This window comes from Sus scrofa, chromosome 7, assembly GCF_054392235.1.
Source record: "Sus scrofa isolate SSC_HxYL_T2T_F1_AM1 chromosome 7, Sscrofa_HxYL_maternal_Yorkshire_Landrace_v2.0, whole genome shotgun sequence".
NCBI classification, from domain to species: Eukaryota; Metazoa; Chordata; class Mammalia; order Artiodactyla; family Suidae; genus Sus; species Sus scrofa.
The window spans coordinates 2774285-2781342 of NC_139389.1; the positions used below are offsets into that span (position 1 = coordinate 2774285).

The 7058-nt window shown below is 51.1% G+C and overlaps 1 long non-coding RNA gene across 2 annotated transcripts in view; it reads right to left on the reverse strand.

The window, feature by feature from the left end:
- Nucleotides 1-6798, reverse strand: part of LOC146401142 (uncharacterized) — a 139019-nt gene extending 132221 nt beyond the window's left edge. For both annotated transcript variants that reach the window (XR_014809523.1, XR_014809524.1), the window contains exon 1: nucleotides 6657-6798. This is a non-coding gene — a long non-coding RNA (uncharacterized LOC146401142). The remainder of the gene's footprint in view (nucleotides 1-6656) is intronic.
- Between the last annotated feature and the right edge of the window lie 260 nt (nucleotides 6799-7058).

The following is a 7058-nucleotide window of genomic DNA, read 5'->3' on the forward strand; positions in this document are numbered from 1 at the left end:
TTCATTAATTCCTTCATTCATTTTCATGCTCACCAACAGAACAGACACGCAGTGTGCAAATCATTTGCTACTAAAATATGTACATATATTTTACATATTAATCATCAAAATAAAGTTAAAATAACCTCTGAACCCAAAATAAAAGTACTATAAACATGCAAAACAATAGTTAAGGTTAATCAACAGCTTCTGTTCAGTCAAGACCACAACCCTATAACGAGAAAATCCAGACAGACGTTCTCAGGGTCCCCGCGAGGTTGCATCATGGACCTCCGTCCCTCCCTGACCTTGACCAAACGTACTGCATTTCCTCCAGAGAGAAACGGGAACTAGGAAGAACTGCCTAAGCCGGTAGCACCTGGGAAGACGGGAGCTCTTGACACACCCGAGGAGAAACAGAACAAGCTACAGGGATGACAGTACTTCTTGGCAATGATCCAGCGGCATGCCGTCCCTGAAGTCAGGTGCTCGGCATGGCCACGTGTGGTCAAAGTCGGCGTGTCAGCTCCGTACTACACTGTACTGAAGAGCCACAGAGGCAGAAAAGGCTTGGCAACAGGGCATCCGGGTGAAGGAACTGAACTCTTTCTTTGACTTCATCTTCTGCTCAATATGTTGTAAGCTGAACAGATTTGTTACTTTGTCTTTCCTCTGAGATGAATCTTTCCAAGCAAACTTCTCTTAACTAAGTGATAATCAGTATCTTCTCATTTCCTCTAATACAAGGTTTCTCAGCTTCTATAACCAATTTAGACCAGACAATTCCTTGCTGTGGAAACGGTGTCCTGTGCATTCGAGGGTGTTGAGTCGTGTCCCCGGCCTCTACCCACTAGACAGCAGTAGTACCACTCCCCAAATTATGACAACCAAAAATGTCTCCAGACATTGATTCTGAGATGTAGAATCTGGAGAGATCCCTTGACTTCCTGCCAGTGGCTAAAGTTACCTTGTCTTTAGCCCCCTTCTCATATAGAGGCTAATCAATGAATACATTATTTTAATAACTAGGAGGCATAAAGCTGTTGAGTTCAATGTCTGGCATACATTCAGCGTTGGTTCACACTTAGCAAAAGTAGGTAGGGATTCCCATTACCAGAAGTTCACATTCCTCTCCCAGGCGCTCCACAGCCTGGGTTTGGAAACTTGGGGAGAATTATGTTACGCTGAGAAAGAGGCTGGACATTCTAGGAGAGGGAGTGGCATTGGCAAAGGTGGTGGTGAAAGGGGGAAAGAAGTCTCCATGGGTGCACAGACCACTGTGGCTTCAGGAGAGTTTCTATCCAGAGATCTGCTTTACCCGAGACCAGCGCACACTGCTTTGGGGAAGCCGTCCCCATCTCACCAATCCGTGTGACTATGCCTGCCTCTGAATTCCTGCCAAGCTGTGGTACCACCTCTAGCATCACCGTTAATTTACACTGCTTTGTATTGCTAATCATTTTCGTTTTCGTATTGTATTCATGACATACTGTCCCAATTCAATGGCGAATTCCTAAAGGACCGCGAGAGTATCTAGGGCAAAAGTATACACAGAGCGGGTATTTCGAGAGTATGAATTAAATAACTGATTCCTTGGAAAACAGGGAAGGGTTGCCCTAATTAAATAGTTGGGTTATGATAACCTCTGGAATGCAAAAGCTGGTTACACTGAGTTGGAAATCACTTACGCTGGTTAACAGTAGAGGAAATAACACAGGTTTATCAGCATTACTCAAAATTTAATTCAAAGACCACGCCATCCATCTGATTACTTTAACAGTCTAGTGGTCCTGAAGACTCTTTCACACTAAATGAAAAAAAAATGTCCTTTTTCCTACGTAGAAGACAAGACAAATGCTTGCAAGCAGTGGCATGTGTATTACTGTCTGAATCTAGACCCAGCTCCAGACTGAAACCAATGTCATTTCGTCCAAGCCCCAATCAGTCACCTTCCCACATATAGCAGCACGTGTCCAGACTTGTTATTTTGCCATCTTGCAATGACCTTTGAAATTGCCTCTTGTTATTGGATGAAGACAGCTATAGAGCAAGGGAAGCTGATTTTAAACGCTGTGTTCAGGGACCCAGGCCAAGTTCATCTTCAGAGAAGTCCTATCATGTCGTTGACAAACATAAAGTAATGGCTGCATACAGACCTACTGTAAGCTAGGAGTACATCTAAACCTGCGTCCTTGGGACAGGGTGGGAGGTCCATGAATGAGAGAGGCTCCTCCCTAGAAACCCTGTGACTGTATTTATTCTAGCACCTTCCTCTGAACTCATTACGGCGTCTCCAATCTCATTACCTCCAAGTTGAACCCCTTCCCCAGAGGAGTCTTTCTTCACAACTACAGCACCCCAAGACATTTGAAAGCGAGCCAGACTCCTTTTAGAGCATACTAATGTCGTTTAAAAACAAATGAATATAATTGTTTACTTTTTCAAGCAATTAACCAAAAATGGCAAAGGGGAGTGAGTTTATGACAGAAAGAAAGAATGGAGAGAGTTTCAAAGAAAACCTGTTGAAAAACTTTAGATGGATAATCACACTCATTCTTTCATTAATTTGTTTTTATACCAAAAATAGATTTGAGGCTTTTTGTAATAAATGATATATGAACCACAAAAATATTAAAAGACAAGAGATGAGGCATGAGAAAGGAGTAAAAATTCTATCAGAAAACCTCAGTAAAAGGAAGTACATTAATCCATTCCACTTGCTAAAACAGAACACCATGGACTGGGCAGCTTATAAACAACATTTATTTCTCACAGTTCTGGAGGCTGCAACTCCAAGCTCAAGGCACCTGCAGATTCAGTGTCTGCTGAGAGTCCACTTCCTTTCTGCCGTGTCCTCTCCCAGTGGACGGAGGGAGAGACTCCTCTGGGGTCTATAACTCTAATTCCATTCATGTCTATGGGAGTCTATGGGGACTCCCCCTACAGCCTAGCATCTCCCAAAGGCCCCACCTCCAAACACCATCACATTGGGCCTGAAACTTCAACATATGAGTTGTGGGGACACAAACATTCAGTCTATAGCAAGGAGCTATAACTGAGCGCCAATCTTCGCAACAACCAGGGAACACGGGGAAGGCTGAAGAGCCCCATTAGAGGTGTCTGACCCCATCTGTGCACAGAGTCACGTGGGGGGGGTCTTTAAAAATATACTTACCCAAACCCACCCAAACTACTGAATCAGTCTCCAGGCATTAAGCCCAGATGTTCGTCTAACAGAAAGAAACATCAAGAGAGACAACCTTTTTCTTAGCTCTGAGACAAATTCAGATGGGTTCTATAAAGGCCACTGGACAATAAAATGCACAGTGTTCAGTAACTATGCTTATCGCATGGCTGTTGCTCTCGCCGACCTTCAGTAAAGGTTGAGGACATAAACCTGCATCATGGAACTTTCTGCCCTGGAGGCAGCCCTGAGCTCACCTCACCCCACCCAGCCCCAGGACTAGAGCTGGGTGCTGGGTGCGCACAGGTGCCTTGGGCCTCTGCTCAAGGGGTTGTGAGGAGTGAATAAGCCACACTCGCAGCAGGTACTGCCAGCAGGCCATGCTGGCAGTTATTACCATTATTCTCAAAGATCACTCTTCTTACTGAACTTTGGCAAGGGGCTGAAATTTTCATAAAACTAACAAGAAACAGCAACAAAAACCCCCCTGCTTTCACGACACCTGCGCTGTAGTACTGTCACCAGCAAAGCCCACGAACAGCTCCCCAGAACTAAAAATAGAATCTGCATAAGAAAATAAAGTCTAGCCTTTTTTTCTCTTTGTGCTTAGTCTAATTTCACTTGCTCATGGGGGGCCCACATGCAGAAGCCTTACACCCGGCCCTCAGACCAGAGTTCCTGGTGGGAAATGGCTGCACCGACACCTCAGCTCGGCCGTGTGCCCAGCTCGGCCCACGGCCCCGCAATTCAAGATGCTGCCCTCTGCCTCTCGGTCCTCTGACCAGGGAATACAGTTTCCTTTGTCCTGAAGTGAAGTCAGTCTCGTTCCATTGTCTTGCACAGACTGGGCAGAGGACATTTCCATTTAGGAGAGAAGAGGACTCACCCTTGGGGTTTAGTCAAAATCGGGGACCCCTCACTCAGGGGTTGCTCATTTCTCTGAACAGTTGGACCAAACTGCTGCAGGATGGCCTTCCTGCCTACAGGCCGTAGCTGCTACTACAACCTGCTAAAGGAGGCTGAGAAGTTAACCTTTGGTCAACCAATTGTTCTATGGACCCCACACAGGGTTCAGGCTTTAATAAGCTCTAAGGGAACAGAACTGCTATCCCCCGAAGGTGGACGCAAGCTCAAGCTATGCTTTTAGACAGCCCAGTGGCTATCATAAAACCTGTCACACGCTAAATCCTGCCACCCAAAGACACAGGGTCCCTGGAGTATTCCAGTCACCGCAACGTAGGAAGTGAGACGCTTCCAAATGCCAAAGAGGCATGGTCCACAGAGGGGAGCAGTTTTATGAGGGAGGGAAAAGAAGCCTGGCACGACAGGTAGTGACCTCTGAGACCCAAGTCATAGAGGCCGGACGCCTCCCCCCAGGGACTTCTGCCCAAAAGGCAGAGCTAACAGCCGTCTCCCAGCCTCAGAGCTCTGGAGAGGGAAGATCTTGAAAGTTTGCAGACTCCCATGCTACAGGCACACAGAACCATCTGGAAGGAAAGGCCATACTTACCGCAGAGAATAAACAGGTGAGACATGGCCTAAGGGTACTGAAGTTCTTAGAAGCAGTAGAGCTCCCCAAAAAGGTGGCAGTGACTCATCACAGGGGTCACCAAAAGGGGGGCACAGAGGTAATAAAGGGAAACAGCAGGTGGAAGCAACTGCCAAAAGAGTGGTCCTAGAACCTGTAGCTTGGCAACCACCCCTCACACCTAGAAGGCCAGACCGATCCAGTTATTCCTCAACCTACACAAAGGAAGAACCAGACCAACCCGAAAGTGGGGCTTCCATAGAGACCTAGGAGGCCATGGCTAGTTCATGAACGTGGGCAACACGTCTTTCCCCAAACGGCAACTTGTCAGGCCATCAGGGAGGCTCATGGAGAAACTCACCACGGAAGGAAAGCCCTATACCACCGGTTACTTGAGGTCATTCACGGTACCTCCTGGCATAAAGAATAGAATCAGTGGGACAGTTGAGAACTGCCCCCACTGTACAGGGAACAACTCCAGCCCCAGATGCTTCAGAGGCCCCCAGGGAAGGTCCCTCAGACCAGGGGGACATGTCCTGGGGAGAGTGGCAGATGGATTTCACTGTCCTGCCAAGAGTACCAGGCAATTTCAGGCATCTCTTGGTGCCAGTGGTCACCAAGACGGAATCAATTCCCACTAGAGCTGAAACAGCAGCTGGAGTGGCTGCGGCATCACTCGATGAAACAACCCCCGGGCTTGGGCTCCCAGGATCCCTATGAGACACGGTCCAGCCTTTGTGGCTCAAGGGACACAGGGGATAATGAGTGCCCTGGGCAGCAGAAGGGCCTTGCACTCGGCCTGGGGACCCAAATCTTCAGGAAAGGTAGAAAGAACCCATGAGACCTTGACCTGAGCTGACCTATGTCAGGAAACTCAAGACTGGATTAAGTTGCTCTGATCAGTCTGCTCTGCTGCCGGTCCCCCCAAAGGGTAAGCAAAGAGCACCCGAACTCTTGGAATGCAGCCCCACTCCCACCTCAGCCCCCTGGGTTTGGAACAAGCTGAGAGTGTCCTCTGGGGGGGAGACACCATGAACACCCTCACGGGTGACCAGGGGCTGCCCGCACCCACCTCCCACCCCGCTTCCAGCTGGGAGCCCGGCGGCACCTAAACCCTGCAAAGCGACCCTCAGTGGACGGACTTCCCATCAGGGGCCTCACCACCGCTCTGCCCAGAGCTGCAGGGGTGGCTCCGGGGAGCTGCTGCTCTCCAGGGAAGAGGCCCTGAACCCCAACCTCCGCACAGGCGACCTGGGCCACAGCCCGCGGACCCCGCAAGGCACCCTCTCTGACCTGAGGCCTCACCTCCAAAACCCAGCAAAGCGTGCACGTGCTCAGCTTCGCTTCGCACCGCCTGCGCAAAGCTGGCGGGTGTGCCCGGGGGTCTACGAGCGGAGGCTCCACGGGGCCCTGCGCGGCAGCACGGGGACACCACCCGTATTCTGTGATGACCCGGGCAGGAAAGCCATCTGGAGAGGCAGGGACACGTGCCTACAAAGCTGAGGGGCTGCTATACAGCAGGGACCATCGCCACCCTGGACATTCTGGACATCCTGGACATCCACTACCCGTCGATGAAACTTAGAACAAAACGAAAACAAGCGAAGCCTGAGCCGGGAGTTCAGCCCGGAGGTCGGGGCAGAGACCCAACCCCGCAATGTCATGACCGTGAGTCTCCTGCAAATAGGTGAGCCGCGGATCCTAAAGGGTCTGGGGTCCTTTGTCCCCAAGAGGTCCGACAAACGGGGGTCGTTCAGGGAGGTGAGCCGCGGGCCGAGGCCTGAGGACAACGGCACCGACCTAACACTGAGGAGCAGCTCGGCCCCCGTCGGGTCACGTCCCCCACGGCTGTCACAGGAGAGGGACTCGCGCCCTCCGCGCCCCCGCAGCGGGAAGCGGGACAGGCAGCGGAGCCCTAACAACCCCCAGGAAACCACAGAATCTGGTCATAAAATAAAGTCTAACCTTGCTGTCGGCCTCCTCCGTACTTAGCGCAGCTTTGCCTGCTCACAGCGGCAGCTCACAAACGTGTCGCACCCGGGCCCACAGACCGGAGCTCCTGGTGCAAACCCGCTTCCCTGGCCGTCAGCTCCACGTGCAGAGCCCCGCCCACCCCCCCTTCCCGCCAAGATGGTGGGGTGGGTCGTGTGCAGAAGCCCCGCCCACCCCTCCTCCATCCCAGATGGTGGGGTGGGTCGTGTGCAGAAGCCCCGCCCACCCCTCCTCTGTCCAAGATGGCGGGGGTGTGTCGTGTGCAGAAGCCCCGCCCGCCAATCCTCGGTCCAAGGGGTGAGGGCGGGCCTTGTGCAGGAGCCCGGCTACCACGCCGCAGTTCAAGGTGGCGCTGGGCCTTGCGCCGGTGCTGCA